Source organism: Aptenodytes patagonicus, chromosome 1, assembly GCF_965638725.1.
Source record: "Aptenodytes patagonicus chromosome 1, bAptPat1.pri.cur, whole genome shotgun sequence".
Taxonomy (NCBI): domain Eukaryota; kingdom Metazoa; phylum Chordata; class Aves; order Sphenisciformes; family Spheniscidae; genus Aptenodytes; species Aptenodytes patagonicus.
The window spans coordinates 29,383,849-29,405,759 of record NC_134949.1 but is presented as its reverse complement, the minus strand read 5'-3'; the positions used below and the strand labels follow the sequence as shown (position 1 = coordinate 29,405,759).

Sequence of the window (21,911 nt, the reverse complement as noted above, 5' to 3'; positions counted from 1 at the left end):
AGGAATAACCATATGGTGTATTTCAGTCTAAACTTCAGGTGCACAAGAAACGTCAAAAGATTTAGAGGCATAGCTACACTTGCAATCTTTTAATGGGAAATAGGAGAGCAAGGTGAATGCTTCTCTCTCAACTGATTGGACATTTCCATTCTGGATCCAGGGTGACCACATGACCATCAAGCAAAGTTTCATTGACACATATTTTACTTTCCAACAACTTTTAAGAACTGCCACCCACCTTCACCTCCTCATATTTGGCTTAGGATCCTTACCTGTTTTTAACATTTTCTTCTTTTTTCTTTTTGTATTAAGAGCTCATAAGATTTCCTTCTCATTTCCCAGTGCTGTCCTACTGTGCAGGGGTTTCACGTAGTGTTTATTCCTCCAGCCTGTCATTCTTTGCTCTTCCTTCTTCACTTGCTCTACTACAGAGGCTGCCAGGTAGCTTTCAGTTTTCTAGGAACTTCGACCTTCCCAGCAGGTTTTGTTACACTCTACAAACAAAGGAAGAAGTTAGAACTGCAGCTCTTTTAAATGTCCAAACATTTTGTAACAAAGTGTGTATTAATAATGCCAGTTGGAACACAGATTTTTTTTTTTAAACTGTGGGAAAGCAGTCTTTTCTTCATGAAACTCTACATTCAGTTTACTCTTCAGTCTGCTTCCGTCTGACCTTGTCAGCAAGGGAGAATTGCCAAGAGGCACCATTGAGAGGCTGGTAGGATCAACTTCAGAAGTCGCAGAGTTTCAGGCATTAAGGCTATGTCTATATTAGTAAATTAAACAATGCTTGGAAATATTTCCAGGTCTCTGCCACGGATTTGGTCTTTGCAAACTAACATTGTTCCAGAAAATTCCCAGACTTTTATTTGACCACCTCCGTTAGGCAGTTTGCATGCAGCCCCTCTGTTTCGGAGCGTATGTGAGTATATACTAGCATAGATGTAGGATTATCTGTGCCAGTTGATTTCAGCAAAGGGAAATGTGCTCGGGCATAGATGTAATCTAAATACACTTTCTGTGGACCTGCATGGTCTTTATTTCTTCTGCCTTGTCCAACCTTTTCCCTTCAATGCAGTCCTGCAGTCTCAGCTTCAAAGCTGTTTTTTTCTTTTTACTTGTCCTTTTGTCCTTCCTAAAATGCATGTAGCTTTAAATTTCATTGGCATGCTGTCTCCCAGCTTCTGTTCCTTCCTTCAGATGACCCTTATTGGTCATCTGGTCATTCCCAGATGAACTTACTGGTAGTGATACTATGTGCAGTTCTCTGTCTGGAACAAACTACTTCAGGGAAGCTTCCCTCTTGTTTGCCTTTAGGTATTTTAATAATAAAAACAGAATTAAAAAAAATAAGACTAGACTTTGAGTGATGCCTTATCTGTCCCTCTACTGCAAGGCAGAAACTTGATGAACAATTTTATTTCTTTGTGGACTACATTTAAGCTGACTACTAAGAGAATCTTTCTCTTTCAACTTGCTCGGTCTTTCAACCAAAATGTTTATGTCAAAATAGAAAAATTAAAAATTATAACGCCTTCCTTTTTCTTTCAGAATACTTATGAATCAACTTACGCACATCTGGAACTAATTAGAGGGTCTGATAAAGCCAAATGCTTATTTTGTTTTTGTTAAATGTCATCTAAATAGCAGTAAACATTTTGCTTTGTCTTGTCAGGATGGTGATACTGGAATTGATCTTGGACATCACTTCGGTTCAAGGTTGAAGTTAAAAGGTCTTTCTGAGGCTTAGAAGAAGCAGGTGAGTACTGCATACTATTTTTTGCAACTTTCTTTTGTTCTGGAATTGCTGCTGTTGCTTACTAGTCCGTAGTCAAATAGCTGATCTCTGCTTCCTCTGATTCACTGAGATGTACGACTGCTTGTGTTATGACTAGATAGCAGAGAATATTTAAGTCATGTAGGCTTTCCCTACATGCTTTTTCAGCGCCTGCCACAGAAATAAGCAAAAACATGGTTCTCTCACCAAGGTCTCTGGAACCCTGGAGCTAAGTTTCACTATATAGTTCCGTTACATCAGCTGCATTAGGAGTATGATAATTAAGCTAATTTGGTTAGAAAATTATTTTAGACTGTATTTGTATAAATATTTTTTGTAATAAATTAAAATTTTAAAAGGCAAGTTTAAATAGTAATGTATCCCTGAGTTTGGATATTCCTTGTTTCCTGAAGCTGGGATGATCTCTGTTCCATTGGTAACCAGGAATACTCCATGATGTCAAGGACCATGAGTTCAAATCTTGTTTGAACTGCTTTGTGTACTAACAGTCTGAACCTGCCTGTGCAGAAACACTGTTAGTGAGTATAGTACCACCCTGGGACTTGGCATGTCTGCACTGAATACCTTGCTTTGCTCCAGACCTTCACAGCTATCTTGCGTGAATCATGTACAACTGGATATCAGGTTTTTTACCTTGGAGAAGTCTGGAAAAGGACATTCTGAAGGAATTAGTGTAAGATGAGAGCTTAGCAAGCCACTCGCTTCTATTTCAGATTCTTCATGCTTGCATTTTGCAATAAAGAATTAATCTATATGTTGAGTGTTGCAGTTGTTCACATTTTGCTTTTCCTACAGGGGTAGAAAATTTATTGAGAGTATTTCCAGAATTTTTCAAATTCAAAATTTTAGGCAATATTTTAATGTATAAATTGCAAAATATGCTCAACTGGTGCCTGATGCTAAATCTTATAGATGCAGATTTCAACAGGGTACAACAAACTAACTTACCATAGTAGGAACCAGGCCCACTTGCTTCTATGTACAGCATTGTTTCCAAAATAAATATGTATTGTTTCCCTGTATGCCATGTGCAGTAACTGTTAAGTTACTATGAAATATTAAAATATACCTACATACTCCATAAATTGATGCATCCATCTTCATGACTTGATGGCTCAGAAGGGCAAGAAAAAGAAGTAGTTCCAGGGGAGTTAATGATGGTGCGAGTAATTAGTGCTGAAACTATGTTTATAACAAGTTTTCTAAAGTTTCACCCTCTGGGAGGAAGCACAGACCTTTTTAACCTAATTCAAAGCAGTGCAAAACAAGACTGTCCTGGTATGTGTTTCACTGACTGTCTTTACCCACTGGGTAATAAGAAAGGAAAATTCCTTTCTTCCGATTTAACTTCACCTTTTTCCAAGGACTTAAGGCACTGGCCTGAAGGGGGTACAGTATGAATATGGTGAAATCCTAAAAAGAAGAAAAGGTACAATATTAGCTTTAGCAATGTTGTAAATCAAAGGATATACAGCACTATATAGGGAAACTGTAGACATTACTGGCATCACATATAAATTTGTGTATGGCTGTATGTAAATATGTAGTGATACATTTGCAAAACACTTTTTTCTTACATCACTCAATGGATAAAACAGTAAAAAAGGTCAGTTTCTTTGCTTTCTAGGTGGCAATGGAAATACGACTGGATTTCTACAACATATTAATACACATATGTCTGAACGGTGTAACTTGGCCATAGTAATACTAGATAGTTTCTTCATAGACAGTGTCAGTATCTTGGAGAACTGTTGGGTTTGATAGAAACTGTGTAGTAATTGTATAGTAATTGAAATCCGGTGAGCCAACAAGAGATTTTATTTTTTGAAGGATTTTTTTTTCTGGAAATTTACTATGCTCTGTACCAAATAATGTCAGAAATGCAGTAGTACTGACTTGTGCATCCATAATAGTTTGGCAGTATCATTTTATTGAATTCCAGTATGTCTGGAACTTAAGGCATATGGAGGAAAGTAACTGGTACTCTGTTTCCTCCATTATTTTGTTCCATAACTTTAAGTTAAATACAATCTATAAAAATGCTTTCTGTAAAGAAAGCCAAAATATTTTTGGCCTTTTTAGCACTGGTCTCTATTTCTTGCAGTATATGAAAGTGGAGAGGGAATGTTTTTGTAGTTCATGAGGAAATAGTAGTAAATTCTGAATGGTAGCTCTTCAGTATGTCATTTAGAGTTGATAGTTTTTTATGGCAGAACACGGTGTCTTTGCACTGATTGAAAACTGGGATTCAGTCATAAAAGTAGTGACAGAAATACATAAAAATAAAATTGCATTCATGAGTACATTTTTAATTAACAGAGAGAAAAATTCTGTTTGCTTTGTATACTGTCTTTCAATAGACCACTTAACTGTTTAGGAGTTAGTTTTAGAAAACTGAGTTAGAGTTGGAAAAACTGAAACCGAGACAAAAATCCATATTGGAAAAATGCGAAAGCAGAGAAAAAATGTTCCATTTTTGGACTGATGGCTTAAATGAACACTTTTGGGGACTATTAGTGGCACAGTTGCATCTGGATTTCCTGAGTTAGTTAGGCTTTGGGAAAAAAGCTAAGGAAGTTTTCTAAATACGAATATTTTCTGTGTTAGTGAACTGAATTGTAGTTGTGGCATTAATTATTGTTAAATTGATCTAGCTCTTCTGTATTGGCAATTTGTGGAAGAGGAGACATTGTGCTCATTCTTGTTTCTTCTTGGTACTACAGGACTTTAAACAGCATGACTCATGTACACGTATTGTACATGTGTGCATTTTGTATACCTACCAAATATTCAGTCTCTCTCCCTATGTTTATTTTGCATAGGGCAAACATAATAATATTGTTAGATTAGCACAAAAGTACATCTCATATAATTATCTCGCAGCCGAACTGGAACTCTCTCAAGAGTTATGTAAGGGCTCATTTCTGGTGATCATGTTGATGACCGACATGTGAAACATTTGGTGTACAAATCATTCCATCAGCTGGATAATGGTTTGGCATTAAGTCTGTCCATGAAGGTGGCTAACCCTTCCACATGTCTGGTCAGAACGCAAGTAAGTTTTGATACTGCCATAGGTGAAGGGGAGGAGGATCAACAGCATAATGCTGAAAGGAAAAGATGGTATCTGCTTTCCAAGAAGTAATTGGATGGGGATTGATGGGCTTTGTCTTCAATCTGGTTTCCACCAGGAAGAGTCTGAAACATAAACAGTACTTTACATTTTAATGGAATTGTATTAGAACAGAGACATTGTTTATTGTAGAATTTGGAATTAATTATCTTTCCAGGGTGATTGTGAATAGCTGTAAATTACTGATTTGAGGGAACCTGAAGGCAACTTTTGTAAAAAAGTAGTTTACATTGATAGAATCGAATTTGTGGCCTGGAACTATGAGGTAGTAAATTTTTGCTATGATTATACAAAGTATCAAACTATGGATTTAAACTGGCCAGCTTTTCAGTTCAGCTGAACATTAAGTACAGTCTTAATGGTCTGATTTGCTGGGAAGAGTGCTATTACAATAATCTGCTTTTTACAGTCCATATCAAATAGGAACTTGCATCACTTATTACAAAGTTTGTGCTTTGGGAGATATTTTCATGACATCTAGGAGTGATGCCCCACATTTCTTGGAATTAGTCCTTAATGGTACTGTCTTCAGAAATGAGTTATTGCTCAAATACACTGATTGTTTTGTGGTTTCTAGCATAGAAATTTTTAAGGAAAAGCTAGTTGAAATCTAGCTAGTTGAAAAGCTGGTTGGTGTTTTTTCAAGTAATTGTATGAAATGAGGAGACATGGTGTGCATCTTAATAATTTTATGATTCTTTTTTCTACGTGACATGAATGAGAGGTGAGAACTCTTAATTTTTAGCTGAACTGAATACAGGTTTCTAAATGTGGCCTGCTTGAGAACAGAGGACCATTACTGTAGTTGTCATGTAAAACAAAGTTGGGAGTCTGAAGCTCCTTTTTAGCTGTCAGCTTTATTAAGGAGCTACTGGTGTGTTGAACTAGGCACACACATTATATAAGCAGTGTATGGTAGTGTCTAGGGAGAATTTTCTCTCTCTTCACTGCTGCTTTATTAGGTCTCGCTCACTCATTCACTGTTGCCCTGTCTTACTCCAGCTTTCTGGCTGCAGCTCACAGCACAGTAGGTCTAATGTAGATTGACGCCTTTGCCAGAGGACTGATTGAAACTTGTGTCTCATAGTTGCTAATGCTCACTCAACCATTTTATTGAAGGTAAAGTAAATAAAATAGATTGCCATATGAGAATTCTCTGAAATCAAATGGAATAATTTGACAGGTTCAAGCCCATGAAAAAGCCAAAGCATTGAAACAGATGGGAATACTTTTTATGCACAATATACCAGGAAAAGGTGTCTGCTAGCTTGATGTTAAACTGTTAATGGCTTTTACCAAAACTATGATTGTTGAAAATATTATCATAATTTCCAATGGAATTTCCATTGTTTTTTAAATTGTTACTTCTCTCAAACAAAGGGATTTTTTTTTAAATTTAAGAGTAAGGGATATACTGATTTTCTTTTCTTATTGCTTCTGATTCTTTAAGAGACTGGTGATGGATAACCAGTCTCTTGAAATTTAATTTAAAAAAATAGTGTGGTACTATTTCTAGAGTACATTGCAAGATTTTCGAGATTAACTGAGGGTGAGTTTATTATTTGAGAAGATAATTCTGTGAAATAATGTGAAATAGATTGTTACTTTTATAGGTTTTTAATAATCACTAAGTGACATAATTTTGAATATTACCATTAAAGTTGGTAAAATAAGCCCTGACATTTCTAAAAGTATGTGTGATACGGTACACGAAAAATATGAACTGCTAAAGCTATTGTGACAAACTGTTTAGAATAATGGTCAACAAACCCCAAATATTCTTCACCACACTTTTATTTTAGAAAGAATTGCTGTAGGTGAGCAGTGTAGTATGTCCATGTCATTTTTAGAAATAAGATAATGCATAATAATAAGTGAGTTAAGATGCAACAGATAACATACCTCTCGTTCTTTTATCTGGATAACAATGAGTATTGGTCTTTTTAGTCACACTGGTGGGTTCCTTCTTACTAGTTGGACCACTTCTTCAAGAAAGCAAGACATCTGTGGTTTAGTTTAGTACGATAAATTATGTCAAACTCACTTAGAGTTAATAAAGGAAATAAATATAAGTTAAAAATATATGAAATTTGCAGATGCAGCCTCGGTTTTCCACCTCGAAAACACAGTCATTTAAATAACAAATATATTCATTTTGCTCTTTTCTTTATGTTTAAACAAAATCTGATCTTTTTTTGGTGTTAGATATCAATTATATTTTATTTTTTAAAGTTAAGAAATTTATTATAACAGATTGTACCGTTGGTACTTAATGATGGGATGCTTGTGAGATTTCACGAATATTGGGTTTGAAATAAATTATGAATGAACTATTTGAAAATGACTTGCAGGAGTGAGTTGACAGACTGGAAAAACATAGTAAGGATGGATTTCCAGATCAACTGTTAGCCAGAATACACAGCTAGTTGTGCTGATGTGTGCAGTGGCAGGGACAGTGCTGGTCAAAATCGTATTTCCAATATGATTGTGAATAAATCTAAGAAATGTGAATGATATTGTCAGTTTTTCTCATCCTGGTCATATTTTTAAGAGGGGAAATTACTCTATTGTACTTACAATGCAGAGCACTGGCACCAGCTGTGCTCTAGAGAGGTCTTTTCTTTTTTCTGTTGTTGCCATGCTGATGACTGTGTGTGCCTGGCCAAACTCTTAACGCTCTCCCAGCAGTGATGCCAGCAAGATAGGGCTTCCTATCCTCCTGAAGGAAGTCTCTTCTCATTCATTCTATGGTGCTCTTTATATTCATGCAGTAGGATAAAAAGCTGTCATCAACAGCTTTGTCTTTCTGTGGAAGGGACTAGAGGAAGACACAACTCTGCCACAAATCCCTGTTTTAACCCTTTGTTTTCCTTCTCTGCTTTGTATGAAATGAAGTTCTTAGAAAGTGTTGTCTTTCGGAAGAGGCAACAGAGAACATTAGTTTAATTAGATTTTAATTGTATACATAGAATTGCCTTGTTTTTTTCCCTGGTAGGAGATCCAAGACAAAGAACCACTGCTCATTTCTGTGTTGTGAAGTCTTTTCTATCTTTCATAGGTTTTCCTAGTTAAATTGGAAAGCCATTAAGCATTGCCACAGTATTTGGAAGAAAATGCTGAGATCTGTGAGTGCTCCAACATAGTTTGATTTAGACAGAATAAAAGCTAATTTTATCAAGAGAAATAGAAACCTCAACAGTAGTTTACTTCGGATTTCTATAAAACTTAAGGAAACCAAATGTGGTTTCCTGTATTTCTCGGAACAACTTACTTGTGCTGGTTTTTTTCAGCATGGTCTCTTACTTGACCATATCTGAAGTAATTCTGGAAGGCTGATTTTCATGTTATTGTTTCCTGTGTTTTCCAGTAACACAGTAAAAGAAATGATCTGTATTTTTGGGATGCTTTCAAAGTTACCTTATTCAGAAATCAGTCCGTGATAAATGTGATGAACTAGCTATTTAAAATCCTTTTTTTTTTTTTAAAGTAGGCAATAAAGAAAGCGATTCAGTACAAGTAACTGCATATGGAAGAAGTAACAGCAGGTCTAATTCCTGAAAATAAATGGGATCTTGAAAATGGAATAGATGTTTATTTGATTGCTTTGAGAGTTAACCTCCTTAGAAAGCTGATTTTAAATGAATTTTGTATTTATAAGTGGTGCTTGTTAACTGTCTTGGGGAGTGATTTCTTCTCTCCTCTGTAAAATGCATTATGGGATCTAGCAAAGAAAGAGGTAATGATTTTTTTTTGATGTGGGCACTGTCATCTAGGAACTGGACAAAGATCACTGTCCCTTAGGAACTGGGCCTCAGAATTTTTAATGTAGTCTGTAAAACAGCTATTTAGTGGTAATTGTTGTCAGTCACAGCCTACACGGAGATAGGTTTTTACTGGTGATTTGATGGGGAAAACCGTGCTTAACTGCATGACATTTTTTTACAAAATTCAAATGTTCGCAGTTTAATTTCTGAAGGAACTTTTACTGTTTTTTTCTGAGCTTGAGCCTTCTAGAGAAGCAAAATAGGTCACATTTTGGTTCATATGGTGGTTCTGGTCCTACATGCAAATATATGCGTATAGATTCAAGTACCTATATGAAGATTCAGTAAATTATGACAGATCCAGTGAAGGTTTTGCAAAAGAAAATACCAGGCATGTAATCTTAAGCTGCAAAGTTACAAATGCTTGCTATAGTTTAAACAATACATAGTGGTTTCTCAAGAATAAGGTGGAGAACATGGTACTTCTGCATATACAGAATAGAAATTTAATTCTAGAATCTATATACTTTGGTTGAGTATTGTTTTATAGGTAACTACACTAATGGGAAATGGACTGTAATTTTAATTCAGTGTTGTTATACTTGAAGGAGAAACTGAATTAAATTTTGTTTTAGATCTGTTGAAATACATATAGATGTTCCTGTGCTTCTGTAATTGAATTTGCAGCCTAATATTGTTCTGTATTATTTTGGTGAAGTTAACTACTAAACATTTCAAATTAGAGCAGATGGATAGTGTGATATGACAAAGACATGTGACCTCATGTCTTAAATGTTTTGCAACTAATATGAACCTAGTATTTATTATCTGAACAGTACATACTACAATCAAGTTGGTGAATATTTAGCTTTCTTCCTTTCAAGATGGAAACTTTCTTACATGGCCACTTGCCATTAGTTTTTACTTTGTTTTCTGTTTGCTGTAAGATATATTTTCATGACATGATACAAATCCAGTTCTCTCTTTCCATCATTTATTAAAGAAGTAAAACAATAATGCATACAAAATTTCTACTCAACCCAGTCGAAGGCTTTTTCTTTACTTTTAGGTAGGTGTACTTTTTCTCAAATGTGCTTGTTACTACTCATTTAAAAAAATAAGTTCAGGATTTTGTAATCTCTGCATCATCATCCTTTCAGAACTTCTAAACTGGAATTTTGCCTCGGACCAGTTTCTCTCTACTGGTTAAGTGGACTAAATGAATGACAGCATTATTATTTATTTTATTTTTACAAATAAGGCTGATGTGTTGAACTGAATTACTGAAATGAATAGAAAAATGTTTAAAGGTTTCTCTTATGACAATCATTTTGCATTTGCCTTTTTGAGCAGTAGTGCTATAAGGACTGTGGAAGGTAAGCATGCCCATTTGTAAATCTTTGTTCTTCATTGCAGAAGTATTAAACTCATCATTATCAATAATCCTTTTAATAATTAAAGCACATAATTATTTCATGAACAGGTGCTGCAGTTCTAGGTGTCTTTGCCCTCTCAGAAATTCATTATTGCCCCTACACCAGAACTTGTATTTGCTTCCTTTCTTCTTTCTCTTCTTCAACCTGTCACTTTCAAAAAGGAAAATGGAAATGAATGTGGAAGGGATCCCCAGCTGATGCAGTGGAAAATCCATAACAATTTAAACCGTGCTACCTGGCTTTGCAGGAAAGTTACTTAGGAGTGCTCGTATGGTTGTTTTGCCAGCCCCTAAGTGGCAGCTGGCAGCTCTGGCACTGGGAAGGTAACAAACAGCGGGGGAAGGAGGGAGAGGGCAGGAGCATCCTTAACTGCTGCAGCTGTTTGCTAAGTGAGCATATGTTGAAGCCCTTGAGCCTCCACAGAACATCTTTGCACAGGTCAGTGCTTAAATCACATGCATAATACTCTTCTAAAATAAGTTTGATCTGAGCACCTGTTTATTTGCTTTTCTAAGGGAAGTTGTTCTGTTGTGGAAGTCGCACAGTTAATTACTTTCCATTATAAAAGGTAATGGAATACTCCAGTTAGTTACAGTAAAGTTACCTTTTTTCCCTAAAATTTTGAATGTTGAACTTTTAGAAGCATGAGTATTTGCTCTTTCTCTGTCTCTTGAAGATTTGCTGAATGCTGTACTTTTGGACTATATGAGAAATGGCGATCTGAGGAAGTATTAATGTTACTGCAATCTTATAATTTATATTCTTTCAATTTTGCATTTCAGAAATATTTTTAGTTCAAGGTATTTTAAATTTATTTGATTTATTAGGTCTGAAAAAGCTATATATTGGATTAATTGAATGTATTTGATAGGACAGTGTTTTGAAGTTATTACGTTACGAACTTGAATACCCTGTCCAATACTTAGAAGATCCCAGAAGATAGAGCATGTGATTTAATTACCTCTTCTTCATTTTGCAAACTTGACCTCTGTTCCCAGCCTCAAGACAAAGAAAGACAAAGTACTGTGAGCAACTGGCAGTTGATATTAAGAAGCTGTCTCCCACATCTCTCTCATGTCCCATAGTAACAGCCAGTCCTCAGCGTAGACACGGGACTTCTCCAGAAAAGTTCTCTCCTTCGGCTGGCAAATTCATCTGCTGCCTTACTTCTTTAGATGCCTTGTAAAAATCTTCTCTCTCTCTTTCAGCTTCTGCCACAGAAACCTCTCTTTTCTGGGTTAGCTCTAGCTGTGCAGAAGCACCTAGGGCAACACAGGGATACTGGCCTCAGTAGACTAAGGATGGTTTTTGAGAGTGGCCAGTTTGCTCTTCTGCAAGACAGAACTGTAATATACATATAGGCTGTTACTGGTTGTGTTGTTTAGTTATTTCAGATTTTGATTGTGTGTTTGTGCGATTGTATGTTTGTGAAAGTTGACTGAATCTGTCCCAGTTTGTTTTTGAGAAAGACGTTGGATGTTTTCTTCACAAGCTTCAAAGATTTCTTCATTTTCTAGGAAAATAACTAGAGGAAAATCCTAAGACATTCTTTAATATTTGGGATCTGAGTCTATTTGGGCAGTGAAGGTTGATGATAGTTTGCCTGAAGGTGGAGGGATTTTTCTGACAGTGAAGGCCTTGATTCATGACAACCTATAAGGTTATGCCGAAGTCATACAGGAACAGATACTGTCTTTTCAAGGAACTCCATGTTTGACAGAGGTGTTGGAGAGAAACTTTTAGCCATTGAGGCAAGTGATTTTCACAGTATTGGCAGTCTGTAGTATAAACCATCTTTGCTGCATCTTTTGATTGCCTTTGCAGCTGCCAAATTTACAGGCAAAATACAAAACCTTTCATGAAATTACAGTTGTAGGTGACTTATTAAATATTTTGGATTTGTTTCTAGTGTCAAACATTTAAGTTATTACTATATTTTAATAGATGAAATGTCCATATTAATGTGTAAGGTGACGAACACTGATAGGGTCTTCAAACTGTTGAAATGGCCTGTACTCATCCTCTAATAAAAAAATCAGATTCTTAGAACTATATAGGAAGTTAACAAGGAGATTTATTTTAATTGCTTGGTGCTTTGGTATATTTTAGATTTGCTCTATGTGCTGTTCATTTCCCTTAATCCAATAACATTGCTAGTTATTTGTACTATACCAGTGAGTGGCTACTTCTCTGAAAGCTTAACAAAATTAAGATTATAGTAGGACTGTAGGACGAAAGAACAATTTCTCTGTGTATTCAAACTGTGTAATAATACAGGAGTGAAAAGTATGTTGTTTAATTACTTGGTTTTGCTATGTAGTATTATAGTTCCTGTTAAATATTACTTTTGTATTGCTAATATAAGAAAAGAATTAAAAACAACAAAAAAATAGGCTTGATCTCATTTGACCTTTCTGAGGTTCAGTCAGTTAAAAGGTTTTTAAGACGTTTAATTACCAAATGGGATGATCATTATTCATCTCATCATTTGATATATAACGTCAAGTGAATTGCCTCCCTGGAGTGCACTGTGTTTCACAGATCAATAGATTTAGTAAGAGCTTGAAGGAGAGCTTTATACATTCATAGAAAAGAAGGAAAAGTATATCCTCCTTGTAAAATGGCTTATGCAGTTATTCTGTGAGCTTTACAGAGTTACTGTTTTATTTACATCTCAGGAATACAAAATCCTGTAACATAAAGGCATTTATTAAAATATTTTACACCTCTTCACTGAAATTAAAAACCACTGCTTCTATCTTACTCTCTGTAATAAAGTAGCTTTAAAAGTCTGTCCTGAACAGCTTCATTCAAATCTATTAAAATAATTATACTTATTACAACAGATTTTTTGCTTTGACACAGCACAATAAACATAGTACAAGAACAGGCTGTCTAAATACACTACACATGATTGCTTAAACTATTCATATTTTGTTTTTCTGCATTTTTAAATGCAGAAATCAGTTAGTTTTAACTGATTTGAGTGGTTGTTTTTTGTTTGTTTGTTTTCTTCATTCATTGGGTCAAGGATATTTATGCACACTTCGAGAGAAAAAGATAAAGCTTGTCCCTAATTGACTAATTTAATACCTATACCTTTATAAAAAATTTCTTATGAATTTTTTAAATTAATTGCATAAAGGATAATTACATATAGGATACTTCATGTTTACTTAGGCTTTTCCAGGTGTGTTATATTACTCTTATCCAATATACATGAGCACGCCTATCTGATCTCTTACCCTTGATGGCAGGGTTTTCCAAATGACTGAAAGAGACTTCTAGGAGAGTTCAGGCACTAGTATTTGTTGCTCTTTTTTTCTTTAAGTTTTAGCTGCTTGATTTGCTCTCTTGATTTACCAGCTTTCTGCTTAAAAAGTAAGAAAATAAAAACATGTTTCTTCTTTAACTTTTATATTAATGAGGGTGAGCTTTTTAGCTTAAATTTACCCTTTGTTGCTGGTCCTTGCATCAGTCAGGCACTGAGGAAACTGTAGTTCAGCTAAGCAAATCCTCCTGGCTGTGGGACAGAACCAACATTTATTTGAAAATTCTACTTCCTTATTCATCTGTCACTTGTAACCCATCATCTACTCAAAGATTAATTTGAATTGTGAACAATATCTAAGCTTCCTTAATCCTTTGCTCTTGTCCTTTTTCTTGAGCTGCTGTACTGTGACGGAAAGGCCGTAATTGTGAAGCTTCTTATTCCTCAGGCCTATCTAAAGTAACTCCCATTGGGAGCCGATTGATGTTTTAGCAAGGAAATTTTTACCTGTTTTTGAGAACAACCTGGAAAAATTGTCAGGAGGCTTTCACACTCTTAGAAGTTCACTGTGTGGAATTCTTGTAAATGTGAAATCTAATTTGTCTGGGCTCTTTGCACCAGCATTGTTCAAGGTCAGATGAAGTTGTATGAAATACAGGAAGTGTTTCTGAGATTTCATTCCTTTCTTTGTAGTCACGGCATTTTTTCACCAAACTAGCAAATCAAATAATACCAATTTCATTAATAATTAAGATAGCTGGAAATATACCACATTCTTCTTTTTACTTATTTTGTGAATGACCCCTGCTGCCACTCTTGCTTTACCATTTCCTTGAGTTTTTTTCAGGAAAAATATTAATTTAGTAGTTTCCCCTCTGCTAATGATGCAAATACTGCTTATTAAGACCTTCTCAGTAAGGGGCTAGAATTTAAAAAGAAATGCAGGAAATCTGCAGGTTTTTCTGTTGAAGTTGAACATCCAAAGATCTTTTTGTCAGTGGGAACAATTAAGCATGATTAGAATAATTAATGTTGGAGTTCTGTAGAAGCATCAATTGTTTTGATGATACATTCATCTATGGCTTGACTTGACAAAGTTTGAGCCATCAGGACTCAATCTAGAAAAATGCACATTTAATTTTAAGACTGAATAGATCTGTGGCTGAATTGTGATATGTACTTAGCATCTTTTAGGACTGTATATCAGTAGTCGTCTCTTCCAAGACGTTCTTAAAGTTAGAGCAGTATTCATTTGTTGGCATTTGCATTTATTCACCTATACATTCACTGCTTAGCAGTAAATAGCTTAATGTAATATGTATTTGAAGTGCGAAGTCCATTTTGGATGAAAAATAATAGAACTGTTTAATTTTGGCATCATCTCTGTCATTGTTTGGTAAGTGCTTTAGATGTGACGGTAATGGGTTGATCAGTGACAAAGTACAGCAACACACTTGAAATACTGTGTTCTGGGCCCCACAATTTAAGAAGGATGTGAAGGTCCTTGAATGCGTCCAGAGGAGGGCAAAAAAGCTGATGAAAGGGCTGGAAGGCATGTCCTGTGAGGAGCAGCTAAGGACTTTGGGTTTGTCTGGTTTGGAGAAAAGGAGGCTGAGGGGTGATCTCATTGCTCTCTACAGCTTCCTGAGGAGGGGAAGTGGAGAGGGAGGTGCTGGGCTCTTCTCCCTGGCATCCAGTGTGGGAATGGTTCAAAGCTGTGCCAGGGGACGTTTAGACTGGACATTAGGAAGCATTTCTTTACTGAGAGGGTGGTTAAACACTGGAACAGGCTTCCTAGAGAGGTGGTCGACGCCCCAAGCCTGTCAGTTTTTACGAGGCATTTGGACAATGCCCTTAATAACATGCTTTAGCTTTTGGTCAGCCCTGAAGTGGTCAGGCAGTTGAACTAGATGATTGTTGTAGGTCCCTTCCAACTGAAAGTAGTCTGTTCTAGTCTAGTCTAGTCTATTCTATTCAAGAAAACTGTGGCAGCAGTCACAAATAACATGTTTTCATAGTACTTTTATGAAGAGATTGCATGGGTATGAGTAGGGGAAGTGAGCTCTTTCTTTTAGACAGTATTCCTGAAAGGTTCTGCAGTGAGACACAGAAGCTTACGAGGTTCCTAAAGCACCGCTAACTTTGTCCTGCCATCCCTTAGTGACAGGGAAGCAAAGGCAGGAGCAAAAGGCAGGGGCACTTAAGCTCTGGGTCTCTCCTGTCCCCTTCTAGATACTGGAACTCAAAAGGTCTCCTAGACTTTTCCTACAGTCAAAAATGCTGTGATTTGTAATATACCCTTTGGTCCTGTTATGAATTAAAAGAATCAATAAGGAATACATTAAAAAGGTCAACTTTTGGAGGACATAGTATCCAGAAACCTCTGCCAAATATGATTGCAAGTTTATTCTGTATGATGCCATTCTGAGCTGAGAAGCAGAGTTCAGGAAACTACATGTATTTGTTAAGACAAATTGCAATATCACCATCATTAATCTGGAGTATTACACATTGATATCTATTTTTTGTAGCTGTTTGAAGCACCAAGTAATGGAGTTTGCAATATGTGATTTGCATAATTGGAGTCAAGGACAATGAAGGTCCCTGAATAAAAGACATTTAGAACCCCATTCCTTCACATTTCAAGGAGAAAAGAATCTTGAGAGACCTAAAGTTCTTGAACAAGTCCCTTCAGAAATAAAGCTCAGGACAAATACAGTAAAATCATTATTTTTTGTATCCAGAAAGATAAAAATTCCCATAAAAAGGGAGTTAACAGAGCCAACGTTATACAAAAAGGGTAGCTCTACACTTTCAAAACTCATGAAGTAAGAAGTCTGATTGTTTCCCCTTCAGAACATTCATGTACATTCATTGACAGCCATAGATAATATGTATCACAATAAGAGATGCAGATGAAGCTTGCACAGTAAGTAAGCGTTGCAATTAAGTCTGCTCTGTTTTTGCTTTTGTGGAAGGAAGGATAACAGACTCTGGAACCGTTGGTCTTCTCCAAACTGTATGCACATTGAATAGCTTGTTCATCCTTCGTTTTGCTCTTTGGTTAAAAACTGCGTTTGGAAATTCCATAGCTATAGATCTGTGACATTCCCTGTAATTTTTACTTTGTCACACCTGGAAACTGTTGTCTTAAGTACACATGTTGTACAGGTATGGTGAAGATGTTATGTTTTGAAGATGTTATGTTTATGAAGATGTCTGTCCCTCCTTTTTCTGCAAATATTTGTGTGCTGGTATCTAAGAGGAAACTTACTACAGAAAGTATTTATAAGAAAATTAATTTATTTTTAATAATCTGTTAAACTTCAAAGCATTTGTTTATTGAAAAAGCTTTGGAAGCATCTCAAATTAGCTGGAAGTGCAGCGTATGGTAACTCCTAGCATGATAGGACTAAACTATAAGATTTTAGGCAGATTCTCCTTTTCAAAAATGAAGCCAACAAACAAAAAACAACCACCCCCCAAAAAACCCCCACCACCCAACAAAAAACCAAACAAATCCCAGGAAACAAAAAGCCCTGCTCTGGACATCATGATCATGGAAATACGACCATATGGCCTATGCAGTGTTGCCTGTCGTAAATTGTTTTGTACTTGGGAGAACAGTCATAGTATGTGTACACCTGCTAGAGGTAGCTTTAATCTGTCTGTTTTAGAAAGCACTAAATGTATAGTAGCTATAGTATAATCCTTACTAGTGCTCTGTAAATCCATCTGTGACAGTGAGTGTGCTTACCTTCTGAAATGCATGTTACTGTGATTTATGGGTGTCTATACAACTGGATTAACTCACGATTTGATATACTTGTATGTCCTGAAGACATATCCTGATTTTGCAGAAAGCCTTAAGCAGTATCTCTGAAATTTGGCATCCTTCATTCATTTCATACCAGAGCTATTATTAGAGACTTAGTTTGTTATCTCCTTTTATATTTATTGTGATTACCTGAGTAGCCCAGGAGCGCTTCTTAAGAAAAATGTAATGTGTCTTGTATTATCAGCGACAGTCTCTACAGGTACTGGTATACTGTATATCTTAACCCATAAAAGGGGACTGTGGTGCTATGAGTCAGCTTTGAACTATTTTTTTGTGTACAGAAACCCCCTAAAGATCAACAGCTTTTATTATTACACTGCTTGTCCAACTGTGAGAGAAAGCAGAAGAGATTGTCTTATTATGAAAACCTTCTTGCCATGCCTGCTCATTTTGGATTCTCATCTATGGCATGTGGAACCCATCCATTGGGAAACACAGGTTTATTGAAGTAATTTGTGGAATTGTATTTTCTCGTTCATTGAACAATTAGATAAAAATCTGCAAGATAATTTTCTTTTTGTTTTGTTTTTTCTCCCTTTCCCCCCCCTATAACGTTTTTCTTCAGCCAAATGAAACAAACAAACAAAGCAGAAAATTCTGGCGATTAAAATAAACTGTACATGGTGAAAAAGTTATGGAAATACTGAGATTACAGATTTTCTGATCCATTAAAACAAGAATTGCCATCTGGAACTTCCAGTTATTTGAATTTGATACACTAATCTTCTGAGGTTCCCAACGTGGGGCTACGCACCAATTCTCAGTTCCCATCCCATCACTTTGAAAGTGTGTGTGTGAGTTTGCAGAATGTTTTTCTTTTAAAATACAGTGCTTAATCAGTGCTTGTAATTAGTATTTTAGAGCCTGATTTATTAAAATAGCATTGTGGTACAGTGTCCCTCTCAGGTAAGAGTTATGTGTGTCAATCTGTTGTAACCATTTGGTGTAAAAAGTTTGTTTTTTCTGTCCTGGAGCAAGTATTTCTGTCCCAAAATGTCCATAATTTTTAATTGGAAACACATAAAATGGAGAAGATACTGTAAATAGTTAGATCTTGGAGACACCTTCTTGTAAATGAAATAATTTTTTTAATAAGATCTGTGTAAGTGTATGAATATATATATATATATAAAGTAACTAAAATAATAACGCCAAATACTAAAAATGCTTTTCCAAAAGTATTACTTTTTAATTGGATTTTAGTATGTGATACAGTCATATTAGGGTCTGGTTTCTCTGTTCATCTTTAAATTAGCTGGTTTCACTATAAAGACGAAGTTGTTTCCTGCTTTTCTTCTGACTCTGTGCTTAACATTCAATATTGGAGGTATTCCAAGGGCGCTCAGGGGTGTCATTCAACAGCAGTCACTCTCGCCTTTATAGTGATCTGGGATTCCTGCAGAGTATGTCTATGTCTGTGGGACTGGAGGTACAGAGACAATTAAGTAATTGCATATATATTCTGGTTCTTAGGCGGGTTTTTCCGCCTGTGCTGAGTTCATCAGAGCTATGGCTACATGGTTCACAGCGCTTGGGCTGGCTAGTTTCAGGCTAGCTCCAATAAGTATGTGGAAATGTAGTCACAACAGTGGCTGCAGTGTACCTAAACCTCAGTCTAGGTCTTTTAAGGAATGTGAAAAACTAGCTTGAGCCTAATGTACCTGTCCTCCTGTCTAGGATCTATCATGCTGCTTTGAGGAGGTCTCTCTTGAATCTCACTTTCTGCCTTAATAGAACTGCAGCAGAAGTGCATGCAGAATAGATGCAGCTAGTCTACTGTTTGACATTTCATAACTTATTTTAACTGAATTTGATTTTGTTAAATTGATATGAGAATGTTTACATTTTATTGCCATTCAATTTTTTCACTAATTTTTCTACTGTTAATCAGCCAGATTAATGACAGCTTTTCTAGGATGGACTGAGTCATCTATATTAAATGTGATGAAATGTTATGTTGTCTTTGATTAAGAAGTAGGTAAAATGGTGTTGTAAGGAAAATGGACTAAAGTTTTTGGACTTTGTAAGAAGCTATTAACATATGGAATGATGATTCCAGTGGTGGTAATTTGGATGTCATAACTATTGACAATTAAAATTTTTATTTTATGGTGCTAGGCAGCCATGCTGAGTCATCAGATGTGCTCTCCCAATTGTCTCAATCTTTCTGTGTTGGTTCTGATCCCAAAGAACTGGGGAAAAACAGCAGTGAGAGGAAAATGTACATGTGAATGAATAATTCTGAAGTCAGTATAAAAAGAATCATACGTGTATATAGCAGAGAAAGGGGAATAACTATTAGCCCTCTAATAGAAAAGGTGCTGTTCAGGACAGGGACACAATGCAAGGGAGATTCAGGATCCAGAAAAGGCAGGATGGAACTTGTTAATGGTGTCAGAATGGAAGGAGGAAAGACACAAGGCTGGAAGAGCTCTGGCGAGTAAGTGTATAATACTTGTCTTCTGACATTTGTGAATTAAATCAGGAAGTCATCTTGTAAAGTTCTGTGAAGAGCGTGAGTAAAATCTGTGTTGGACTCTGTGTCCTGTGACTTTGTTAGTGATGTTGGTGGTTCGACCACTTTCATTCCTTTCCATTTTGTTGGTTTAAGATGATTCCCTGTTGGAACAAAGTCAGCTCTGGCCAAGAAGGAAAGATGTGTAAAGATGTTACAGCTTTATATATATAAAAATACATAGTAATTAAAGTGTAAGAGTTCTAGAGCAGTATGCAGGGATGTCACAAAGGATTAGTAGTATTCTGTGGTTTTATTACGTATTATTCATATTAATAACATCCATAATAATATAATACAGTTAGAACAAACGCAAGACAGCTATGAATTAGTGGGCTGGAATACCATTGAGAAGCTTCTTAGGAGGTCAAAAAGCATGAAAGCAAAGCTTGCCTACATTGCATAGTCACTAGGACATCAAGGTGGAACTGTAGTCCCATAATTCAGCATTTGTGTTTTGTTTGTTTTATTTTTGAACACATATACCCATGTCTTGAATTCATGTCTGCCTCAGGCAGATGTTTCATATTTGTCTCTACATTTCTGCTTCAGCAACTTCCTTTTTTCTTCCCTGTTACTTTATTTTGATTTTGTCTCTGAAGACCTCCATTTTAAGTCCTCAAGATGGTACCAGGGAAAATGGAAGGAAGGTTTTCCCAGTTGCAACGCTGTCATATTGTGATGCATGAAGCGCATGCGTAGGTGCGGGTCACATTACAGTGCTAGCTATTATTAGTATATGTTTAATGAAATTTTACAGTTTCTAATTGATGGCTGATTCTTCAGTGAGTTGCAATATTGTTACTTTAAGTGGACTGTTTGATGAATGTGGTCTCACTCAAAATTTTCATCTATAACTTTAAAAAAAAAAGATCTTGAATATTAAACTGTTTAAATTGAATGTTAAAGATTTCTTTAGCTGTTTTTTTTTTCCTTCCACCTGCTTTTTTTCCTGATTTCCAGTTGAAAAATCTTTTCTGAAAACAGTGTTTACTTACTTGAACATGTGTAGCAAGTGTGAAATTTAATTCATGGTTTCACCATTTCTTGTGTTATTATTTTCTAGCTTTTATAATGATGTTGTGGCTCTTCTTATACAATTTAATTCTACTACAGTATTTTGGATATGAAACCATTCTTACTAGTTAAGTGTAAACCATGATTTCTGTTCAGTTGCTTTAGACTTAAATTGGCAAAGCTGTACATCTCCTTTGTGATGCCATTGAAGATTGTTAAAATTCCTGTATCTGTAACTTTATATTCGGAGAAACTCATTTATTAACCAGATAAGGTGGATATGAATTTTGTGTCTGTTACATAAGAGTGAAAGAGAAAGTTAGGGTACATAACTAGCTTATATATAACATTAGTCCAGTGTGAATGAATGAATTCCTCAGCAGTCGTCTTATCAATAAAGTAAGTGCACCAAATGTGGGTAGGTGTAGCTTCTGCTACTTGTTCAGCAGAGATACTGACTTGAGGGGCCAAAAAGGGCTCTATGCTTGTGAATGTGTTGAATGCGCTGTATTATGTCATAGGTCTACCTGTATGCGAAACAAGATTCAGTGAATGGAGTACTGGTCTCCCTTGTAAGCCTCATGCTTAGGATACTTTTGGTGGTAATGCTATATAAGATGCTTGCTATCTTCTGTGAGCTAATCTTGATTTCATACTAAACAACACAATGAATGAAATGAAATGAAGAGATTAGATTGTATTACAAAACCACGCCATTCTTTACAAGCAGCTTTTCTTCTGATGAATAAATAAAAGGTGAGATAGGTGCACTGGAGTATTCAAAGCATGACTGAATTACTAAAAGGGGAGTTACTGCACCTGAGCTGATGACCACATGCTCATAACAATTGGAAGTACTATGGTATATTAATCCTTGATAAAGCTCCATTTGAAGTATTGCAGTTAAATCAATTTGGTCTATCGTGCTCTGCTGCTGAACCAATACCCGGCTATAGTTTGAAATCAAAGAAGCAAGCTCTTCTTTATGTTAAGACCTTTTGAGATTTTCTTACAGAATTAACCAAAAGTTGCTAACAACGGGTAATTATGATGTATTAAAAGATGTTATTTCCTTTTCCTTTAAGCATGCTATTTAAAATATTCTAATTGTTTAATGTTATTTTTAATACTTAATGTAG

At 35.8% G+C, this 21,911-nt stretch overlaps 1 protein-coding gene across 4 annotated transcripts in view; it reads left to right on the top strand.

Moving 5' to 3' along the window:
- FOXP2 (forkhead box P2) overlaps positions 1 to 21,911 on the top strand; it is a 442,435-nt gene that overhangs the window by 132,916 nt on the left and 287,608 nt on the right. For all 4 annotated transcript variants that reach the window (XM_076330603.1, XM_076330594.1, XM_076330558.1 and 1 more), the window contains exon 3: positions 1,676 to 1,759. The gene's annotated coding sequence lies outside the window, so the exon portion shown is untranslated. The remainder of the gene's footprint in view (positions 1 to 1,675; positions 1,760 to 21,911) is intronic.